The sequence below is a fragment of the Macaca mulatta genome, chromosome 17 (assembly GCF_049350105.2).
Source record: "Macaca mulatta isolate MMU2019108-1 chromosome 17, T2T-MMU8v2.0, whole genome shotgun sequence".
Lineage (NCBI taxonomy): Eukaryota > Metazoa > Chordata > Mammalia > Primates > Cercopithecidae > Macaca > Macaca mulatta.
In genome coordinates, this window is record NC_133422.1 from 20,460,676 (window position 1) to 20,485,018 (window position 24,343).

The 24,343-nt window shown below is 42.0% G+C and overlaps 1 protein-coding gene and 1 non-coding gene across 3 annotated transcripts in view; both read right to left on the reverse strand.

Annotated features, from left to right (window-relative positions):
- Positions 1 to 24,294, reverse strand: part of ELF1 (E74 like ETS transcription factor 1) — a 114,327-nt gene extending 90,033 nt beyond the window's left edge. The window contains exon 1 of one of the 2 annotated variants that reach the window (XM_077973578.1): positions 24,011 to 24,294. The gene's annotated coding sequence lies outside the window, so the exon portion shown is untranslated. Of the gene's footprint in view, positions 1 to 23,808 lie in introns of both variants that reach the window. The other variant, XM_077973577.1, reaches the window with a different exon arrangement.
- Positions 23,706 to 23,777, reverse strand: TRNAE-UUC (transfer RNA glutamic acid (anticodon UUC)). Its single transcript has one exon. It is a non-coding gene; the product is annotated as a tRNA-Glu (tRNA).
- Positions 24,295 to 24,343: the final 49 nt, after the last annotated feature.

Below are 24,343 nucleotides of genomic sequence, written 5' to 3' on the forward strand. Positions count from 1 at the left end.
TGAGAACCACTGCTGTTTTTGTTTGTTTGTTTTGGGGGGCAGAGGACAGTTGTTTTTGTTTTTTGAGACAGAGTCTTGCTCTGTCACCCAGGCCGGAGTGCAGTGACAGGACCTTGGCACCTCAGCTTATGGCAATTTCCGCCTCCCAGGCGATCCTCCCACCTCAGCCTCCTGAGTAGCTGGGACTACAGGTGTGCACCACAATGTCTGGCTAATTTTTGTATTTTTTGTAGAGGCAAGGTTTTGCCATGTTGCCAAGGCTGGTCTCAAACTCCTGAGCTCAAGTGATCTGCCTGCCTTAGCCTCCCAAGGTGCTGGGATTACAGGCGTGAACAACCACACACGGCCACCACTGCTCTGTTTCTATGTAGCCCCAGCATCTATCTAGTTACTGTTCTTCACACAGCAGTCACTCAAAGACATTTGCTAACCTACTATTCAATAATCTCTAAATGTTGCAGAGAGGAAATCTAATTTTTATACTGAGTTTAGAATGAAACTTAAGCTCCTCCTTTGCTACTCTTCAGGTAAAAGAGTACTCATCATATCACAGAAAAATAATATCACAGTCTCCTCCTGTTTCTCTACCACCAACTGCCGACTTTAAATTCACCTATCACTCTGCTATTAGAGAAGTCTTCCTTAAGAACAACTCTGAGAGTGAAATGATTATCACTTACGGCCCAAAAAACAAAAAGAAATAAAAATAACTGACTTCTTAGAGGCAAAATTAAAAGCCAGACTATTACGGTGTTCAAGGCTTTCACAATCTGACTTTTAACTTCCCTGACTTTTCCAGCCCTATCTTCCTGACTCCCCCTCACTCCCCAGCCCCTGACAGCTGTACGGAAATTTCCTGAATTGTCCCATTCCTATTTGTCTCACTTCCTTGTAACTCTTCCCTGGGCCTGAAAAGCACTTGCCTTATTTCCCATCCTGTCCCCGACCTCTGCCTAATGAACATCCATCCATCAAGTCTCAATTTCAATGCCTCCTTTGCAGAAGGATTTCCTCAACAGCCCCACTTACAATTACTGTGAGAACTGATCATCGCAGAACTGGAAGAGACCTTAGAGATACTTTATCCAGTCCAGTGGTTTCTAAAGTTTTTACTTAAGCAGCTGAATTCTTATAAAGCCTTCAAGGAACCTTGACACTCCATACATTTAAGTCTTCACTGTAGGAAAGCTTAAAACACGAATCCAATCCAATCCCACTTTAAAAATAGAGATAAGAGGTCTGTACCAAGTGACTTCCCAATGTCAAGTTAGTGACTGATTTGAGGGACTCTGTCATTCATTTAACAAATATTTACTCAGCACTTACTATGTGCCAGGTACTGTTCTAGCCCCTTGCTATACAGCAAACAAAAGAGACACACTCATGATAAATAAACCCTATTCGGCCTATGCAGAAGACAGATGAATCTAGGAGAATCATGGTGGATTCTCATAAGCTTAACCAAGTGGTGACTCCATTTGCAGCTGCTGTACCAGATATGAGTTCATTCTTTAGCCTCAACACATCTCCTGGTATTTGTTATATACAGCTATCAATCTGGCAAATGCCTTTTTCCCCCATACCTGTCCATGAGGCCCACCAGAAGCAGTTTCCTTTCAAATGGCAAGGCCAAAAATACCTTCACTGTCCTAACTCAGGGATATATCAACCCCCAAGCCCTATGTTATAATTTAGTTCACAGGGATCTTGATCACCTTTCCCCTCAAGGTAACGTATTAGTCCATTATATCAATGACATTATGCTCGCTGGACCTAATGAGCAACGAGTAGCAACTACTCTAGGTTTAATGATAACACATCGCATGTCAGAGGCTGGGAAATAAATCTGACTAAAATTCAAGGGCCTTCTATTTCAGTGTAATGTCTAGGGGTCTATTGGTGTGAGGCATATCATGATATCTCTTCTAGGGTAAAGGATAAATTGTTGCATCTGGCCCCCCCTACTACCAAGAAAAAGGCACAATACTTGAGAAGTCGTTTATTTAGATTTTGGAGGCAACACATTCCTCATTTAAGTGTTACTCCAGCCCAACTACCAAGTGACCAGAAAAGCTGCTAGTTTTAAGTAGGACCCAGAAGAGAAGGCTCTGTAACAAATCTGTAACAAACCTGTAACAAATCTGTAACAAACCTGTAACAAATGACTGAGCCTATGACTCAGGAGATCCAATGGTACTTGAGGTATCAGCAGTTGGCAGGCCTCTCTCTATAGGTGAATCACAGCACAGGCCTGTAGGATTTTGGAGCAAGACCTTGCCATCATCTGCAGGTAATACTTCCCTTTTGAGAGACAGCTCTTGACCTGCTCCTGGACCTTAGTAGAAACTGAACATTCACCACGGGCCACCAAGTTATGCAATCTACTTGTCTATCATGAAGTGGGTGTTACCTGACCCACTCGAAGCCACAAGGCTGGGCGTGCATAGCACCATTCCATCATCAAACCGAGGTAACATATATGTGATTGGGCCTGCGTAGGTCCTAAAGGCACAAGTTACATGAAATGGCCCAAATGCCCATGGTTCCTGGTGCTATACTGTCTTTTCTCACCCAGATTGTACCTCTGGCCTCATGAGGAATATTCTACAATCAGCTGACAGAGCCTTGTTTACAGATGGTTCTGCGTGATATGCGAGCACCACCCAAAAGCGGACAGCTGCAGTGCTACAGCCCTTTTTCTGGAACATCCAGTCATGAAATCTTCCCAGTCGGCAGAACTTACGGCAGCACACCCAGTTGTGCACTTTGCTGTGAAGGAGAAATGGCCAGATGTGTGATTATACATCTATGCATGGGCTATTGACAATGGTTTGACAGGATGCTCAGGGACTTCGAAGGAACATAACTAGAAAATTGGTGACAAAGAAATTTGGGGCAGAAGAGATCTCTCCTAACTGGGCAACAGACGTGAAGACATTTGTCTCATGTGAATACTCACCAAAGGGTGACCTTAGCTGGGGGGGCGGGGAGGGCTTTAATAATCAAGCGGATAGCATGACCTGTTTTGTGGACACCAGTCAGCCATTTTCCCCAGCCACCTGTCATTGCCCAGGGGGCTAATCCTGGACATGGTGGCAGGGATGGAGGTTATTCACGGGCTCAGCAACATGGATTTCCACTCACTACAGCTCACCTGGGTATAGCCATGGCTGAGTGCCCAATCTGCCAGCAGCAGAGACCAGCAAAGAGCCCCCAGTATGGCACCATTCCCTGGGGTGATCAGCCAGCTACCTGGTGGCCGGTTGACTACGTTAGGCTGCTTCCATCACAGAAGGAGCAGCAGTTTGTTCTTACTGCAACAGACACTAGATACAAATGTGCCTTTCCTGCATGCAATGCTTCTCCCAAAACTACCATCCATGGACTCACAGAACGCCTTATCTACCATCACGGCATTCTACACAGCACTGCTCCCGTCCATAGAACTTATCTCAGTCACAAAAGTGGGGTAATGGGCTCAAGCTCATGGAATTCATTGGTCTTACCATGTTCCCTGCCATCCTGAAGCAGCCAGCTTGACAGGATGTTGAAATGGACCTTAGACGATGCAGTTACAGTGCCAGCTAGGTGATAATACCTTGCAGGTCTGGTGCTAGGTTCTCTAGAAGGCTGTATACATTCTGAGTTAGCATCCACCACATGGTACTGTTTTTCCCATAGCCAGGATTCAATATTCCTTGTTTCCTGAACCAAGGAATACAAATAGGAATGGCACTACTCACCATTACCCACTAGCAAAATTTTTGCTTCCTGTTCCCGTAACTTTATGCTCTGTTGGCCTAGAAGTCTTAGTCCAGAGAGAGAGGAATACTTCCACCAGGAAACACAACAATGATTCCGTGGAACTGGAGTCAAAACTACCATCCAGCATCTTTGGGCTCCTCATGCCTCTAAGTCAATGTAGCTGGGGGTGATTAATCTAAACTAGGAATGGGAAGCTGGACTACTAACTCACAGTGCAGGTAAAGAAGAGCATATCTGGAATACAGGAGATCCCTTGGGGCATCGCTTAGTATTATCATGCCCTGTAAATAAGTCGACGGGAAACTAAAACAACCCAATCCAGGAAGGTCTACTAATAGCCCAAACCCTTTAAGAATGAAGACCCCACCAAATAAAGAACCACGACCAGCTAAGGCGTTTGCTGAAGGCAAAGAGAATACAGAATGTGTAGTACATGAAGGTAGTTATCAATGCCAGCTATAACCACCTGACCAGTTGGGGAAATGAGGATTTTAACTGTCGTGACTATGTTCTCTCTATTTTGTTCAGAATACATTTGTGTGTATATACACATAGATATAACAAAGCAAATATCTTTGTGTTCTTTCCTCTTACTCCTTTACTACGTAACATAAGATGTATTTACTTTATGTCAGTATTTAAGTATTGTTAATTTATTTTTTATCTTTTTGAGACGGAGTCTCACTCTGTTGCCCAGGCTGGAGTGAAGTGGCACGATCTCAGCTCCCTGCAACCTCTGCCTCCCAGGTTCAAGCGATTCTTATGCCTCAGCCTCCCGAGTAGCTGGGACTAAAAGTGCGTGCCACCACACCTGGCTAATTTTTCTATTTTTATTATTGTGTTTTTAGAGACGGGGTTTCAGCATATTGACCAGGCTGGTCTCAAACTCCTGACCTCATGATCCACCCACCTCCGCCTCCCAAAGTGCTGGGATTACAGGTGTGAGCCACCATGCCTGGCCAAGTATTGTTAATTTTACATCATATAATTAAATTGTGGGATATAAGAGGAGAACAACATTCAAGAGCTTTACCTCCTCTTCTGGGGAGAAATCAGTGCATTTTCAGTTGCATGCAGGGTAGTTGTATCATTTTAGGCAGAACTACAATTTCGCAATTGTCTCTATTTGGAGATTAAGTATGGTTTAAGGAGATGCACATGGGTGCCACATGGGTGCCAAGTTGACAAGGGGTGGACTTGTGATGGTTAATTTCAGATGTCAACTTAACTGAATTAAGGGATACCCAGACAACTGGTACAGTATTATTTTTGAGTATGTCTGTGAGGGTGAGGGTGTTTCCAGAGAGACTGGCATTTCTTTTTTATTTTTTTGAAACAGAGTCTTGTTCTGTAGCCCAGGCCTGAATGCAGTAGCCTGATCACAGCCTCAACCTCCCAGGCTCAGGTGATCCTCCCACCTCAGCCTCCCGAATAGCTGGGACTACAGGCATGCATCACCATGCCTGGCTAATTTTTATATTTTCTGGAGAGACAAGGTTTTGCCATGTTGCCCAGGCTGGTCCTAAATTCCTGGGCTCAAGTGATCCACCTGCCTCAGCCTCCCAAAGTACAAGGATCACAGGTGTGCGCCAAAGTGCCCAGGGAGATTAGCATTTCCATCAGTGGACTCCATAAGGAAGATCTGCCCTCATCCAATGTGGGTAGGCACCATCAATTGACTAAGGACCTGGATAGAAAGGTGAATTCTCTCTTTCTTGGAGCTGGGGCACCCCCCTTCTCCAGCAACTGGAAAGATCGCAGTTACCAAAACTGAGACAGGAAAGAGGACAAATGGCAATGGTTTGAGGTAGAGGAATATCAGAGTTCAATTCTGAACACATTAAGCTTCAGATGCTCATTAGTTACCAGACTAGAGACACCAAATGAGATATGCAGTCCTGGAGTTGAATATAAAGTCCTAAAGCCCAGGTTAGAGGTATGGGCTAGAGATCATAAACTTGGGAATAATTAACATACATATGTATTTATATTTATATTACATTAACATGTATATAATATTAAAGCTATAGGTTAGAAAAGTAACAATGACAGATTCTTGGGACACTCCATCATTTAGAAGTATGAGGCATCATTAAGAAAGATGAGGCATAACTAACAAAGAAGGCTAAAAGGAGTACTCAGAAATGTAGGAAAAAAACAAAGCATGTGTGTTTCCAAGAATAAGGAATGAGCAACTGTGCCAAATGCTGATGGCAGATCAAGTTAGATAAGGTCTGAGAAAAAAAACGACAGTTGAATTTGGCAACATGGAGGTCACTGTTGTTTTAAAAGGAAAGTTTTCACGGTACAGCAAAGGTAAAAACAAATACAAAAAACTGATTAGAAAAAGTTTAGGAGAGAATAAGAGATGAAAAACTGAAAACAGAAAGTAATTTTGGGTCAGGTGTGGTGGCTCACATCTGTAAATCCAACATTTTGGGAGACTAAAGTAGGAGGATCACTTGAGCCTAGAAATTTAAGAGCAGCCTGGGTAACACAGTGAGAACCTGTCTCTACAAAGAATAAAAACAAATAAAAATTAGCTAGACTTGGCGGTATGTGCCTGTGGTCCCAGCTACTGGGAAGACTGAGGTGGGAAGATTGCTTACACCCAGGAGATTGAGGCTGCAGTGAACCATGATCATGCCACTGTACTCCAGCCTGGGTAGGAGTGAGACTCTGTCTCGCACACATAAAAATAAAGTAATTTTGTTGTGAAAGGGTAAAGATAAAGCTTTTTTGATTTGGGTTTTTTGTTTGTTTGTTTTTGGTGGGGGGGGGTGGTGGGGAGGTGACGCCTTTTTAAGAAAAGTTGTATCTGGCCAGGCATGGTGGCTCATGCCTGTAATCCTAGCACTTTGGGGAGCTGAAGCAGGTGAATCACTTGAGCCTAGAAGTTCAACAGTAGCCTGGGCAACATGATGAAACCCCATTTCTACAAAAAAATAAAAGAAATGAGCCAGGCATGGTGGTACACACTGGGGGGTCCCAGGTACTCAAGTGGCTAAGATGGGAGGATCACTTGAAGCCAAGAGGTTGAGGCTGCAGTAAGCCATAATGGTATCATTGCTCTCCAGCCTGGGTGAAAGAGTAAGACCCTATTTCCAAAAAAAATAAAAAATAAAAAAAATAAAGAAAAAGAAAAAGAAAAGAAGTACCTTTACTATCTAGAACATGCCATTTTGTATTACTGTCAATTTTGTACAAGTCTGTTTCTACACTGATAAGCCAGTAATGTTATCTGAGAGCAGGAACTGTATCATGCAGCTTCTACAACTAACTGTAAGTGTGGACAAGTTATTTCACACTACTATGGGATTTCAGTTTTTTTTGTAAAATATTGGGACAATCTAGAGAGTTGATAATTTTGAAGATCCATTCTAGTTCTGACATTTGATTTTATATATAGCCTCTCCAAGTTCTCAGAATAGTATCTATAGAACTGAGAACAAAAAATCAAACTGAGGCTACACTTAAAACAAGTCTCCTTGGCCAGGCGCAGTGGCTCACGCCTGCAATCCCAGCACTTTGGGAAGCCGAGGTGGGTGGATCACGAGGTCGGGAGTTCAAAACCAGCCTGGCCAAGATGGTGAAACTCCGTCTCTACTAAAAATACAAAAAAATTAGTCAGGCGTGGTGGTGAGCACCTGTAATCCCAGCTACTAGTGAGACTGAGGCAGAGAATTGCTTGAACCCAGGAGGCAGAGGTTGCAGCGAGCCAAGATCACGCCACTGCACTCCAGCCTAGGCAACAGAGCAAGACTCCATCTCAAAAAAAAAAAAAAAAAAAATCAAGTCTCCTCATCCAATTGTTATAAAATTTGCTAAGGTAACACGTAAAGTTAACAGGTACCCAGAATAACATAGAAGTTTTATAAAATCCACGAAAATTTAATTATACATATTATGCTTCACTAATAAAATGTAGAAATATGGCCGGGAAGGGTGGCTCACGCCTGTAATCCCAGCACTTTGGGAGGCTGAGGCGGGCAGATCACGAGGTCAGGAAACAGAGACCATCCTGGCTAACACATGAAACCCCGTCTCTACTAAAAAAAACAAAAACAAAAAAAATTAGCCAGGCGTGGTGGCGGACGCCTGTAGTCCCAGCCACTCGGGAGGCTGAGGCAGGAGAACGGCATGAACCCAGGAGGCGGAGCTTGCAGTGAGCCAACATCACGCCACTGCACTCTAGCCTGGGCAACAGAGGAAGACTCTGTCTCCAAAAAAAAAAGCAGAAATATCACACTAACATTCTAGAAACATTCTTTTTATCTTATAGCAGTAGGATATTTCAGCAAATGGGCTGTTAGCACGCAAGTTCAAAAACGATCATCTTAAATACACCAAAATTTCAGTTCTTAAAATAAAAAAGACAACTACCTTTGCCATTAGTAAAATTTAAAGTAATATCATAGAGGGCAACCCTCTTATTTTAAAGTAGGCTGATTTAGAATGCCTGTCTATTTTTATTTGATATTTATTTACTTACTTTTTTTTTTTTTTTTTTTTTTTGAGACAGAGTTTCTTGCCCAGGCTGGAGTGCAATGGCGCGATCTCGGCTCACTGCAACCTCCACCTCCTGGGTTCGAGTGATTCTCCTGCCTCAGTCTCCCAAGTAGCTGGGATTACAGGCATGTACCACCACGCCCAGCTAATTTTTGCATTTTTAGTAGAGACAGGGTTTTACCATGTTGGCCAGGCTGGTCTCGAACTCCTGACCTCAAGTGATCCGCCTGCCTCAGCCTCCTAAAGTGCTGGGATTACAGGCGTGAGCCACTGCACCCAGTGATATTTATTAACTACCTGTAAAACAAAGATTCTATTTATAAGGAGATTAAGAAAAAACAGGGCCAGGTACAGTGTCTCATGCCTGTAATCCCAGCACTGAGGTGAGAGGATCACTTGAGGCCAGGAGTTCAAGACCAGCCTGGGCAACACAGTGAGACCCTATCTCTACAAAAAATAAAACAATTAGCCCAGTATGGTGGTGCAAGCCTGTAGTCCCAGCTACTCAGGAGGTTGAGGCAGAAGATTCTCCTGAGCCCAGGAGTTTGAGGTCACAATGAGCTACAGTTGTACCACTGCACCCACCCTGGGTGAGACAGCAAGACCTTGTTTCTAAAAAAAAACACAAGAAAGAAAAGAAAAAACTTAGTATTATGGTTACAATTCTCATAAATAGAAGCACTCAATGTTAAATGTTAAGTCATAATGTCCTACGGACTGATGACTGACTTGGCTTAACCTTTTGCTTTAGGCCTGAATCACAGAACCCTTAGCTCCCAAAATGATTTTAAAAAATTACCCCTGCTATTATTACTTTTGCTCTTTGGTAAAAGAGAAAACAAATATAAAGAGAAAAGAAAGGGAATTTTAGGACACATTAAAAAAATGTGAACTTTAACTTCTCTTAGTTACACTTCTGGTCATAACAGAAATGAGGAAGCTAACATTAGCAACTAGCCGTGTAGCCTCATGATTAAGAACATGGGGTTTGGAGTGGGTGACCCAGGCTGAGTCCTAATTCTACTACTGACTAGTTGTATAACGTAGAGCTACTTAAACTCTCTAAGCCTCTGTTTTCACATCTGTGAAAGGGACAGTTAAAATCCTTATTTCACAAAATAATTCATTTAAATTACTTGTTATAGTGCCAGGACACATAGTATATTCTCAAATACATAACGAAAAGAGGCAAATAAACAAGCTGCAGTACATCCATACTTAGCAATAAAATGGAGCTAACTATTGATAAATACAACTTAGATGACAATCAAAAGCGTTATGCTGAGTGAAAAAAGCCAGGGTCAAAGGGTTACATACTGCAGGGGTCCTCAACCCCAAGGCAGGCGAGCATCACCACATGAGCTCCACCTCCTGTCAGAGCAGCCAGAGAATTAGATTCTTATAGGAGAGGAAACCCTACTGTGAACTGTGCATGCAAAGTATCTAGGTTACGCGCTCCTTATGAGAATCCAATGCCCAGTGATTTGGGGTGGAACAGTTTTATCCTGAAACCATCCCACCCACTTCTGTGGAAAAATTGTCTTCCATGAAACTGGTCCCTGATGCCAAAAAGGCTACGGACCACTGAATACTGTATGATTCTATTTACATAACATTTCTTGAAGAGACAAAACTACATTGATGGAGGACAGATCAGTGGTTGCCAGGGATATAGATTAGGGGGAGGGTGTGACTACTGAGAGAGCATGAGGATTTTGGGAAGTGATGAATTGTTCTACATCCTGATTATGGTGATGGTTACACAAACCTAGACATGTGTCAAAATTCACAGAGCTGTACATAAAAAAGTCAACTTTAATTTATGATAATTTGAAAAATAAAATGAAATTTTAAAAAACCTCCAATAGCCCCAAAACTCATTAATTCAGTCCATAATCACAAAAAAACAAGAGACACAATCAAATTGACGGACATTCTACAAAATACCTGTTACTCTTCCAGACTGTCAAGGTCAAAAAGGAGATTTGAGGGGATAAGAGAGATAACAATTAAGTGCAGTGTGGTATATCTTGGACTAGATCCTGGAACAGAAAAAGGACATTAGTGGAAAAGCTGAGAAAATCCTAATAAAGTCTACAGTTAATAGCACTGTACCAATGTTTCTTAGTTTTGATCACTATACTATGACTGCATAAGATGTTAACATCAGTGGACACTGGATAAAGAATATACAGGACCTCTTTGTGCTATTTAAGAAACTCTTTTCTAAACTTAAAATCACTTCAAAATAAGTTTTAAAAAAAATGCCAGCATCTTTAAGAAAGAGTAAAGTCTGTAATAATTTCATAAAGCAAAAATACATTTCTTTCAAAAACAAACTGATGCCATCATGCATACTTTGATTAAAATGGTTTTACCTATACTAAGATTATATGTTATCTGAAAGTGATAAAACAGACTCCACCATATATTATGCGACTTATTAGCCATACTCATTGCCAGCATACATGCTTATAACTTTTACAATTCTATCATTTGATTTCCCAATTCAAGAATAATTTATTTTTAAAGGAATGTCTCAAATACTACCCCTTAATATTCCTATTGAAAAAAAAAAAAAACCTTCACTGGTCTATCAGCACCCATAGAATAAATTCCAATACAAAACATTTATCCATCTTGACTTCAGTCTACCTTACTATGCCTTACCTCTAGGCATTCCACCCCCAAGCATGTACTCCACAATCTGGCTCTGTCCTGTTTAAGTAAAGTGTATACTTTTCAAATATTTCGTAGACTCTATAGGAGGTATTATTTATTTATTTATATTTTTTGAGACAGAGTCTCACTCTGTCACACAGGCTAGAACGCAGTGGCACGATCTAGGCTCACTGCAACCTCTGCCTCCCAGGTTCAAGGGATCCTCCTACCTCAGCCTCCTGAGTACCTGGGATTACAGCTGCATGCCATCACACCTGGCTAATTTTTGTATTTTTAGTAAAGACAAAGTTTCACCATGTTGCCCAGTTTTAACTCCTGACCTTAAGGAATTCGCCTGCCTGGGCCTCCCAAAGTGCTGGGGTTATAGCCTTTTCTTTGAGACAAGGTCTCCATCTGTCACCCAGGCAGGAGTGCAGTGGTGCAAACACAGCTTACTGCAGCCTTCATCTCTAGGGCTCAAGTGATCTTCTCACCTCAGCCTCCCGAGTAGCTGGGATTATGGGCACACCACCACGCCCAGCTAATTTTTTAATATTTTGTAGTGACAGGATACCACTATGTTACCCCAGCTAGTCTCAAATTCTGGGCTCAAGCAATCCTCCCACCTCAGCCTGCTAAAGTGCTGGGATTACAGGCGTGAACTACCACGCCCAGCCGAAGATATTTTTTAATTCAAGTTTTTCCTTTAAAAAAAAAAAAAAAAAGAAGAACCCCAATTGGCACCCTGTCACACACTGCAACCCCAACTACAACTACTATTCATTCTCACTCCCTGCTTTTCACAGCCCAACTTCCTCAAAAGATGTGTATATACTGTCCTTACCTACTCCATTTCTTCATCTCCCACTCATTCTTCAACCTAGCCTAATCTAACTTAATCCTGCCCCTATTATGCCACTAAATCTAACTAAAGTCAATGACCTCCCAGGGCTAAATCCAGTTAACACTTTCAGAACTTGTTGTGTTAGGCCTATCACTTTAAGCACTTCTTTGGCTTCTCTGATAACACTCTCACCTGATTTTGCCTCAATTCTAGACAGCTCTTTCTCAGTTTTCTCTGCCCCACCTCCTCACCACTTACCACTGGAGGTCCTAAAAGCTCAAAGTCTTCTTACTCCAGACTCTCCCAAGACAAATAGCAATTTCTAGGGCTTCAAACTACCAAGTCACAGTATCAAGGTGAAAATCACTGATCCTCAATTACCCTTGACAATTCCCTTAAGTTCACCCTTTAAGTACACTTTACCATATGAACAGCCCACAATGGCAGCCAATATACAATCTCATCCAACATTGAAACACCATACTAAACAGGTAGCTTATAGTTAAAGACCAAGGGTACCAAAAAGTGCATCATTTTTCTTGCTCCTATGCCATTCCACCTCCATAATCCCTCATTTAGAACCCATCAATATCTGCCCACTCTGCTGAAGATAAAAATCAAAATATTTAACATGGCCTAGAATGTCTTATATTATTTGATACCTTGCAGCCTTATCTCCCATCACATCTTACTTTCTACATTACTGCCCTCCAGGCCTTTCATTTCCCAAAGTATACCCTTTCTTCCTTGCAGAGCATTTGCAAACTGCTACTCCCTCAATCTACTCTGTCTTCCCTTTTCTCCCTTTCTCTTATATAAGGCTTAGTCATCCTTTGGGTCTCTACAGAAACATCATGTCCTTAGGGAAGCCTTCTCAATCCAGCCCTTCCCCACAACTTGCTAGGGGTCTCCCTGCCACGCATGTACACTTAAGCACACTTTTTACTTGTTCAATCAATGTCTGTCTCTCCCACTAAACTGTAAGCTTCATGAGGATCTTGTCAGGTTTTATCATTGTTTTATCCCAGCACCTAACACTCACATATTGGTGAAATAAGAAACTGCATCATTACAGATGCTTTTTACCCTCATAAATAATGAGCATACAGTATCCAAATACAAATTGAAATCTGCTTTTTAAAATTATTTAATTGGGGTAAAGTAGAACAAAATGTATCATCTTAATCGTTTTTAAGTACACAGTTCAATAGTCTTTAGTGCATTCACATTGTGGTGCAACAAAACTCTTTTCATTTTTCAAAGCTGAAACTCTGTATCCATTAAACAGTAACCCTCCATTCTCCCTTACCCGCAGTTCCTGGCAACCACCATTCTACTTAAGTCTCTGTGAGACTATTCTAGATACCTCATATAAGGTGAATCATGTAGTACTATCTTCTTCGTGACTGGCTTATTTCACTTAGCATAATGTCCTCAAGGTTACGAGCATGTGTCAGAATTTCCTTCCTTTTTAAGGCTGAATCACATTTCATCGTATGTACACAACATACTTTATTTAACCATTCATCCACTGATTGATCTTTGGGTTGCTTCTACCTTTTGGTAACATAATAAGTATTTATTATTGTAATGCTGCTAAGAACAACGGTGTACAAATATCTCTGAGACCCTGTTTTCAATTATTTTGAGTATATATCAAGAAGCAGAATTGCTGGATGATAATTCTCTTTCAAAAAAAAATTTTTTTTTGAGACAGAGTCTTGCTCTATTGCCCAGTCTGGAGTGCAGTGGCACAATCTCGGTTCACTGCAACCTCCGCCTCCCAGGTTGAAGCGATTCTTCTGCTTCAGCCTCCCAAGTAGCTGGGACTACAGGTACCCACCACTACACCCGGCTAATTTTTGTATTTTTAGTAGAGACGGGGTTTCACCATATTGGCCAGGCTGGTCTCGAACTCCTGACCTCGTGATCCACCCACCTCAGCCTCCCAAAGTGCTGGGATTACAGGCGTGAGCCACTGCGCCTGGCCTCTTTCAAATTTTTTAGAAAGTGCCATCCTGTTTTCCATTATGGCCAGACCATTTTACATCCCCACCAACACAGGCATTCTTGTACAAGAGTTTCAATTTTTTCACATCCTTGCCAATACCTGTTATATTCTGTTTTGTTTTGTTTTAATAGGACCCATTCTAATGAGTATCAGGTTGTGACTGCTTTCACATAAACTTTATGTGCCTTCATTTTCCTACAAATTTGTGGCAAAAAGCCATCTAAAAATATGTTCCATAAACAGATAACCTTCTAGAAGGTAATGGCAATGCAAAAGAAAAAACAGTTTTTCAAAGTCGCATTTTAAGGGACAGTAACATTGTAGTTCATTTTATGCCATTGAAATGGCATAAAAACAAAGGAAAAAAAAAAAAGGAAAGGCATTCCCACTCATATCTGAAATTCTCTGATGAAACCTGCCTGCATGGAGCTCCGAATTCCTTAAGCAAGCTTATGTTTTGCCTCCCTTCAGGATACTCCTCCTTCACTACCGCCCCCGATTCATGCGCCGGGACACCTTCTCCCATTCTCTTTGCCTGTGGCTGTACCTTTCCTTTCTATTTCAGCTCTGTGCACCTTGGCATTAGAGTGTATCAATGATAAACACAGATGTTTGAACAGCAGGGGTAAAATGAATCCCATCACAACCTTGAAAAGTTGAATTAAATGTTTGATTAAAACTGAAAATGAAACACACACACACACACACACACAACCTGAAAACGGACAAAAAAGCTTCATATAGAGCAATATATCAACACATCCTAAATCAGAAATGTATCTTAGTCTCTGGACTCTAAATTAAAAAAAACTTTAAGTAATAAGATTAAACTACAAATAAATATTTAAGACAATCTAGAATGATTCTCTGGATCGAAAAGTCACTAGGCTAGACACCTTCCCACAAATTTAAAATAAAGCACAAAAATCTTTTAAATCAAAGGTTATGTATTCAATAGTGATTAGTCTGCATCCAAAAATAAAAGATGTTTTCAAGTTTGCATACACACAAAATTTACAGAATAGTTGTTACTGCTTTTTCAAAGTTCGAGTCATCTATATTAGAAGTACTTTTCTTTTTCTTTTTTTTTTTTTGCGACAGAGTCTCACTCAGTCTTTTGCCCAGGCTAGAGTGCAATGGCGTCATACTGACTCACTGCAACCTCCACTTTCCAGGTTCAAGTGATTCTCCTGACCGGCCCTCCAAGTAGCTGAGATTACAGGTATGCACCACCATGCCCAGCTAATTTTTGTATTTTTAGTAGAGACGGGGTTTCATCATGTTGGCCAGGCTGGTCTCGAACTCCTGACCTCAAGTGATCCACCCACCTCAGCCTCCCCAAGTGCTGGGATTACAGGCGTGAGACACTGCACCTGGCCAGAATTACTTTTCAAAGAAGGAAATGTTTTAGTATTTACATTTGTGAAAATGAACTCAGGAGTCAACACTTCCATTAATCCTGAAATAGTAACCATTATAGCATAAAAATATAGAAAGATATTGTGTGATAAAGTTTCTTAAGTGTTGGTTAAATATTAAACTAAAAATGTATTTACATAAGTTCATTGTCATTTATAGTTTTAAAAAGGATATCATAGCAAAACCATTAAAGAAGGTTAGAAAACAAATATATCTTCAAGTTTACTGACTCTTCATTCAATACCTAGGTGAAGAGTAACTAGATCACCAAGTATTCTGAAAGTTACTTTCCTTGGCCGGGCACAGTAGCTCACACCTGTAATCCCAGCACTTTAGAAGGCCAAGGTGGGAGGATCACTTGAACCCAGCATTTAGAGTTTGCAGTGAGCCATGATCATCACACAGCACTCCAGCCTGGGAGACAGAGAGACTCCCTGTCTCAATAAATAAATAAATGAGTCAATATTTAAAAATAAATTTAAGAAAGTAAGTTACTTGTCTTAAACTGTATCTAAATAATACTAACCTAATCTAAATAATTTAAATTATATGGCAATTTACCTTGTAGACCTACATAAACATGTGCACTTTCATCATAGTCTACTTCACTTACAATTACACAGTACTGTTTGTAGAATATAAGATATACACGTTAGCAAAAAATAATTTTGAAAAGTTACCCACAACTCCATATATTTACTTTGAAAAGGTTAAATAAAACCAAACACTTAAAGTTTATTGCATTTGTCAAACTACATTTTTCAGAAGAAATGTCTCAGAGAAATATTTAAATAATGAAAATCACCAGGCACAGTGGCTCACATCTGTAATCTCAGCACTTTGGGAGGCTGAGGCAGGAGGATCACTTGAGGTCAAGAGTTCGAGACCAGCCTGGCCAATACAGTGAAATCCCATCTCTACTAAAACTACAAAAATTAGCCGGACATGGTGATGCATGCCTGTAATCCTAGCTACGTGTGAGGCTGAGGCATGAGAATTGCTTGAACCCAGGAGGCGGAGCTTGCAGTGAGCCAAGATCATGCTACTGCACTCCAGCCTGGGTAACAGAGTGAGACTCCGACTCAAAAAAAAAAAAAAAAAAAAAAATTAAGATCATTAACATTATAGTTGACCATTAGTACATTACCAAAATGTAAGGTCCTTATGGTGAAGTATCAGGTCCCTATGGTGAAGCATCAGTGGCAAGGGGGTCAATCAATGATTCATCTGTTCTCCTCAGTGTGGATATCACCTTCTTAATGAAGGCACAATTGCTGACCTCAGAAGGCTGCTTCAGCCCACTTCTGCTTTACTGGTGACACAAATTTCAAGCCCTAAATGGCTATCCCACCCCTTCTGACACCTCTGGGAATTCAAGTGTGTAAGACATTCATAACATTATTGGCTGTAAACAGCTCATCTCTTGGGAAAGTTTTATTTGGTCATGAGTCCAAAACTGAAACATTTCCTGAGCTGCAGTGAGCAAATAAGTATTTCACAATCACCATTTTATTTTGATTCAAGGTAGTTTATGAAACTACCAAAACAGTATAATTTGTGAGCAGAGTGTCCTTCTAAATAAGTAGCATAATATAACCCAAACTCATTTGTATAAATACAATTAAGGCAATCCGTCCAAAACAGAGAGAACTTTTAACAACTAAAACCAAATCCACAAAAAAAACAAGGCAAGAAGGCCACTTTCACTTAGCCAAAAAAGGGTATAGTGGGATGTTGGATATATTTCTCAAAAAATACAACTCTCAAGGATAATACCATATGTCTTATAAAATGGGATGAAAAAAATCAGTACAACAAAAGGGACAAAAGACTATTTCACAACAGGCCTACATGCCACAATATTTTAAAAAATCAATCCTTTCACATGAAATTTCTGGAGCAAAGAAGTACCATCTAAAAAGCATTCTTGAATCATTGCAGCTTTCTAAAACTACTGGTTCCATTTTAGATTCCCTTTATTTAAAAGCCTCAGAAAAAGTTCAGAGAACAAACTAATTTCAAGCTTTCTATTTCATGAGCATCACTGCGCGCACCAACGTGGAAGAACCAAAGCCAGTTCTAAAACAGTAAATCACAAATGAATGAAACTTTAATTCTTGATGGTTTTAGTCTTGATATTTTGTCCACAGGGTGGCAGTCTCATAGTATTAACTTGTTCATGGAGTCAATGCACAATTTCAGAGTTCAAAAGCCACAGACACATGCAGGTATGCAATAAATTTACTAGCTGGCCAATGCTAAGAGTAAAAACTGCCAGTCCCCTCCAATAAAATCTGTGCTTCATAACTTCTCTATTTCTGTTAGAAATATTTACTTTCTGAAGTCGTAGATTTTTCCTTCAGTGTTATCTCTTGTATCTGATCCTTTCTATTCTGCTGCCACCACCCTATTTAGGGAGAGAGTAGAAGCAAGGAGAGCTGTTAGGAGATTATTATTGGACTGCTGGAAGTCTGTTACCTTTGTCAAGGCCTAATGGAGAGGGAACGGGAAAGGGACAGTAGAGACGGAGACCACAGATATAATCCTTCCATCCTCCAGTTCAACCTGCACGTTACTACCAAATTCGTTTCATTAAAACATTCCTCGTATTACCAGAAATCTCTTTCCCTAACTAAACTCCTTAGCTCCAAATCCAGGGGGCTTCCAAAATCTCCTTGTCAAGGGTCTTCGTAAAATAAACTTTGTTTTGCTTTATACAGACTTTGCCACTTCTTGATTTTCATTCATTCATTCAAATGTTCTCTGAATGTTTACCAGGTGCCAAGCCCTGCTTCAAGTCTGATGATACAGAGGAAAACAAGTCAAAGCCCCTGCCTCCAAAGTTACACTCCTGACAGTACAGTCTATGAGCTGGAGGAGGATATGTCCCCAGACACTTCCAGCTCTCTGCAGGTGAGAGGTATGGTTCTTCCTAAGTATGAGCCATTGGAGGCACACTAGGCATCGGGAGGATAGTAAAAACACATTTTCCACTACAGACCCTAATCTATTTTCACAGCCTTATTTCCCGTTCTTATCCTACTTGCAACCTCAGCTCCGTTAAAATGTGCTAGTAACTGTTGGTGTACCTCTGCTCCTGCTTGCTTCCTCTCAATGCCTTGTTCCCGTCCCTGTCTCTACTAGCAAAAGCCTAACCAGCCTTCAAAGTTTACCTCGAATGCTGCCTCCCACAGGAGGCCTTTCCTTATTCCCCTCACACAAACTCAGATGTGGATTTTGAACACCATCAAACACTTATGATCCCTGGCTTAGTCCCCTCTGAGCATGTATCACACTATGTATTATATCATAGTTATCTGTATACTTATCTAACCTCCTCCATCAGTTATTTACTGAGCACTTGCCACATCTGTGGAACTAACTAGGAGCTAAAGTTTCCCCATTAAATTACTCCATTATAATTTTAATTTTCATTTTCTAGAGAGAGGGTCTCACCCTGTTGTCCAGGCTAGAGTTCAGTGGTGCGATCACAGCTCACTGCAGCCTCAACCCCCCAGGGTTCAAGCAATCCTACCACCTCAGCCTCCTGAGGAGCTGGGACTCCAGGCATGCACCACCACACCAGCTAATTTTTGTATTTTTTTTCTGTAGAGATGAAGTTTCACCATGTTGCCCAGGCTGCTATTATTTTAAAACAGATAATATCCAAATGATAAATGTAAAATCTAGAGATCAAATATTCTATTTGGTTTTTATTGCTTCAATCTTTTTTAAGAGGTTGGTTGAGATAAAACTTACATACCATGAAGTTTATCTATTTAAAGTGTACAATTCAACATTATTTAGTGCATTTATAGAGTTATAGAGCTATCACTGTAATCTATTTTAGGACTTTCAATCACCCTAAATTTACTATCCACATTGGCAGTCACCTCACCCCAAACCTCCCTATCCCCTCTAATCTAAGGCAACCACTAATCTACCCTCTTTCTCTATAGATTTGCCTATTTTGGATATTTCATATAAATGGAATAAAAATGTGGTCTTTCATTCCTGGCTCCTTAGTGTAATGTTCTTGTGATTGAGTACCTCGTCCCTTTTTATTCCCAAATAGTCCACTATGTGGATACACTACATTTTACCTATTCACCCTATTCACTCATCAGCTGAGGGACATTCAGGTTGTTTCTACTTTTTGCTTATGAATAATGCTGCTATAAACATTTGTGTACAAGGTTTGGTGTGGGCATGTTTTCATTTCTACTGAGTACATACCTAGGAGTGGAAATACTGGGTCATATGGTAACTGTTTAACATTTTGAGGAACTGCTAAACTGTTTTCCAAAGCAACTGCACCATTCTACATTTCCAGCAGCACCGTATGAGGGTTCCAACTTCTTTACTATTGTTTGAATCTTTACTACATACAGAACAAGAACGATCTCATTATATGATATCCTTGCCTTCAGGGAACTTATATTGACAGAATAAGACAAGAAATAAACAGAAACAAATAAACAGGTCAGTTTCAGATACTAAGAAAATGAAAAAAAAAGTCATAAAGTAACCAGAAAGTAACCAAGGAAGAGGGATCTCAAGCTAAGGTGGTCAGAACAGATGTCTCTGAGAAGGTAATGTTGACCTGAGATGTGCAGAGCTAGACAGGGAATATTCCAGGCAAAGGAAAAAGGCAAGTAACGAAACTCCAAGACAAGTATAAGTTTGGCATGGCAAAAAGGAAGCCTTCGTAGCCAAGATACAATGAAGTGGTAGATAAGGTAGGACCTGAGGTTACGAGGGTAGGGTCCAGATAATGTTGGACCTCCGAGACCATGATAAGGTCTTCAGATTTTAGCTGAAATGCAGTAATTGTTTTAAAATCCCTTCTACTTCTTTAAACACCAGCGTTCATCTCGGCAAACATTTACTGAACTTTCATGTCTTTTTTTTTTTTTTTTAAGAGACAAGGTCTTCCGGTCTTGCTCTGTCACCTGGAGTGTAGTGGCGCCATCACAGCTCTCTGCAGCCTTGAACTCCTGGGCTCAATGGAGCCTCCCACCTTAGGCTTGCAAGTAGCTAGGACTACAGGCATGTGGCATCACACCTGGCTAATTTTTTTATATTTTATTTTTGTAGAGACAGGCTCTTGTTATGTTGTCCAGGCTCTCTCAGTTTTTTTTCGTCTTTTTTTTTTTTTCCCCTGAGGTGGAGTCTGGCTCTGTCTCCAAGGCTGGAGTGCAGTGGCATGATCCTGAGATCCTGGCTTACTGCAATCTCTGCCTCCAGGGCTCAAGCGATCTTCTCACCTCGGCCTCCTGAATAGCTGATACAGGTGCAGCGTGTGCCACGACGCCTGGCTAATTTTTGGTATTTTTGGTAGAGATGTGATTTCGCCATGTTGATCCGCCTGCCTCAGCCTCCCAAAGTGCTAGGATCACAGGCATGAGCCACCACACCCTGCCTCTTTCATATATCTTCTAATTACACCTAACAGTAGCAAATATTAAAGAGGTTATTTGGGTAAATCAACAGCACTCAGTGTCACTAATTTATGGCCCAAGAGAGAGCTCCTAAAATATGCCTGCCAATGGCACAAGTGTAAGAATGAATCCTCACAAATTGATCACCTAGCCTTAATCAATTTAAAATACATGTCTTACTGACAGTAACGAGGGAGCTGTCTTCGAATACCAAGTTCACTTTCAACAAAGCAAGACAGATCATTCTCATACTTTAAACCTAGATTTCATTCCTATAAAATGAATTCTAATTAACTGATTGCTTTTCTCCATTCTATTAATTACAAATTAATATTCAACTCCTAAACATAAAATCTACGGACACAAAACATTCTACGTTTCTTTATTGCTTGAATCTTTTAAAACAAGAATTTTTCACATGCCACTGCTATCTTTGGGTTTTCCAAGAGACAGAAATGGTTTAAAAAATTTTTGTGACATAAAATGTCACTCCTTGATAAAAGAACCTGTTACCTACTCAAAATTTTATCAAGTTAAAATTCCTTTCTACATTCCCAGCTTGATCTCCCATGGCCCTCCCTGCAGGCACTCTGTGCTCCTGCCAAACCGACTACTTGCCAGCCTCATACTTGTTCCCCCTACCTCAGCTTTATGATTCACATTCCCCAACAGGAGAAATCCAACCAGTTCTTCAAGGTCCACTCTCCCCTCTAGGTTTCTTCTCCAATTCTTTCCCTAGAGCAGAACCGATTCCTCACCTGTTACTCCAGTAGCACTTCTACAACTCAGACGTTGCCTTATGACATTCTATGTAACGCACAACTACACGAAAGAGAAATCTGTGTTTTATACAGAGATGATCCAACTACTTCCTTTGTGTTTGCCCCCAGGTATACAGTACAACTATTTGCAATTACCGAGTGCACAGTTGAAAATAACATCCATTTTAGCACCATTTGGTACAATGTGGTAAACTCATGACAAAATGCAAGGTCAATGCCTGGCATGGTGGCTCACGCCTGTAATCCTAGCACCTAGCACTTTGAGAGGCCGAGGCAGGTGGATCAACTGAGGTCAGGGGTTTGAGACCAGCCTGGCCAACATGGTGAAACTCTGTCTCTACTCAAAATACAAAAATTAGCCATGTGTGGTGGCGGGTGCCTGTAGTCCCAGCTAGTTGGGAGGCTGAGGCACAAGAATAGCTTGAATCTGGGAGGTGGAGGTTGCAGTGAGCTGAGATCACGCCAGCCTGGGTTACAGAGGGAGATGTCTCAAAAAAAAAAAAAGGTCAAAACTTAAGGCCTCTCTGGGGACAATTAAGGCAGAGCTATCCGAGTTATCTTTCCTTCTTTCCAAATTTTCAACCACTGTATAATTCTTTAGTAACTGCTTCTTAATGACACACTATTACTTATTTAAATGAAACTTCCACTTTCATTATCTATTCAAGAATCACTCAACAATTCTTGTAACTCTATTTAAAATTTGAGTGATATGTGTTATCGAAAATGTATGGCTCTAAAGCCAGAGAACAGAGAAGCTGAAAAGTCTCATCACACAGCTAATCACAGAAACCAAAATATTATTCCATTCAGTATTCTATCCACTAGCTAACATGAAGAACCCAAACATCAGTAAATCCAAAAGCATCTGGTGGTGCTTGGTGTGTAGCAAATACACAAATATTTGAATTAATGAAGATGATTTAAAATACTTAGGCTTTTTCTTTTCTTTTTTTTTTTTTAACAAGGTAAGCCTAACTAATCCTTAATCACGCAGATCACATTAACAAATTTACTGTGCAGTTAAAGCTACAAAATAGTCTGGGAACACACATACTAACAACCAAAACATCTGCTCTCAGTAATGGCACTGACTAGAAACTCATCTACAAGAGTCACTTTTTCCTTCTTCGTTTGTTCCCAGAGGCCCAATAGACTAAACATTATAGCTCACCCTATTTTCTAATTTCAGCTTGCATTTAAGATAACGCTTTTGTTTCATTTACAGCTCACATGAGGCTGACACAGCTGCCCCTTCTTTGTAATAAACACAGGGCTTCTATATTTAAAAATACAGTGAAACGTTGTTTTAACGTCCCCTCCCCAGTCTCCAGCTAATTTTCTCTTTCCCAAGCCCCATCTCCACCCCAAGATGTGGTGTTGTTGTTGTTGTTTTTAATCAAGTTTTTTTTTTTTAAATCAACGGCGCTCAAAATGTTAGACCCTTTAGGAAGTCGATTTACTTATTTAAAGCCATCTCATCATAGTGGTATTTTTCTTCTCCACAGCTTGTGGTGTTTATAAAGGGAAAGAAAAAAGATTCTCGTTCCCAAAGGCCTTTTTTCGAGGGTACTTTCCGTGACCGCGACCAGCACCCCTAATGTCAAGTTGGGACGACCTCGCGAGCCGGCCTCGCGCTTGCACGGGCGCCGCGGGTGGAGACGCGAGCGCACACGCGGCGGAAAGGGGCGCCGGGCGGCTGCGCTGCCGGGAAAGCGCGCCCCCCGGGAGGGCGCGGAAAGCACAGTGTGTTCCGTGGGGCCTGGCAAATACCCTGTGGCCAGAGGACCACTAGAGGAATCGGCCCGGGCGCGGGCTCCGCGGCGCCCAGGGCAGGGGGCCAGCTCGTCCCGCATTGGAAGAGTCGCAAGGGCGGCCGAAGAGGGTGTGGGCCAGCGGGGGGCGCTGGGAGGAGATAACGCAAGGCCAGAGTTAATCATCACCTCCCGGGCGTCTGGAAAACTACGGGCCGGAGGGGCGGGGGAACAGCCCTGGGGAAAGTGAAACTCCCTCCGGGTCCACCAGCCCTGCGAGCCGGAGGCGGGAGGGAGAAGGACCCGGAGCGCATTCCCTTCTCCAGCAGGCACCGTGGGGCACTCGCCACTCCGAAAGCCACAGCCCAGCTCCTGGCGCCACTAACTACAGTAATGCTCATTTTCTACAAACTCACCCAGACAGGGGGACAAGAAAGGAACCAGAACACAAGATTTAAAAAGTGAGCCCTCCAAACCGATAGTTTAAAAAAAAGGAAAAAGGGGAAAAAAAAAGCAGCTTTCCCATACCGGGAGTCGAACCCGGGCCGCCTGGGTGAAAACCAGGAATCCTAACCGCTAGACCATATGGGAAGTGCTGCTGTAAGAAACTGCCTTGACCCACCTGACAAGCGTAAGTGCCTCTGCCTCCTTGGCCTCCGCTCGCCACCGCCGTCGCCGCCGCCGCCCACGCGCTCCCGGAGCTAGGGAACAAGCCCAGTCCGAGCGCGCGGGCGTCGCGGGGGAGAGGAGGGGCGGGGCCGCTCCGCCAGAGCAAAGTTTGAGGCGAAGCCTAGCGACTCGCGGCCCGGACCCCGCAGTTTCACCTCTTTTTTTAAACTCCGCCAGAGGACCCTGACCCACAGGTCCCGGTTGGTCTGCTGGTCAAAGTGCCTGCGGACTAGTTGGCAAAGTTGAGAGCGGCGACTTCTCTGGGAACAGCTGTTTGCGTTGGGGCGGAGGCGGCGCGCGAGCTCCTTGGCCTGGAGCCAGCGAGTCTAGAAGGAGGGTGGAGGTTCTGGGTCCCAGGGGAGGACACAGAGACGGCAGGATGGCGCAGGGGTTTGAGGCTTGAGATCCCGTCCTTCAGCTCAGGTCCCGTCGCGCTTTTGCCCCTTCCCGGTGACCTCAACCTCTTTATACCGACCCCACCTCTTTGG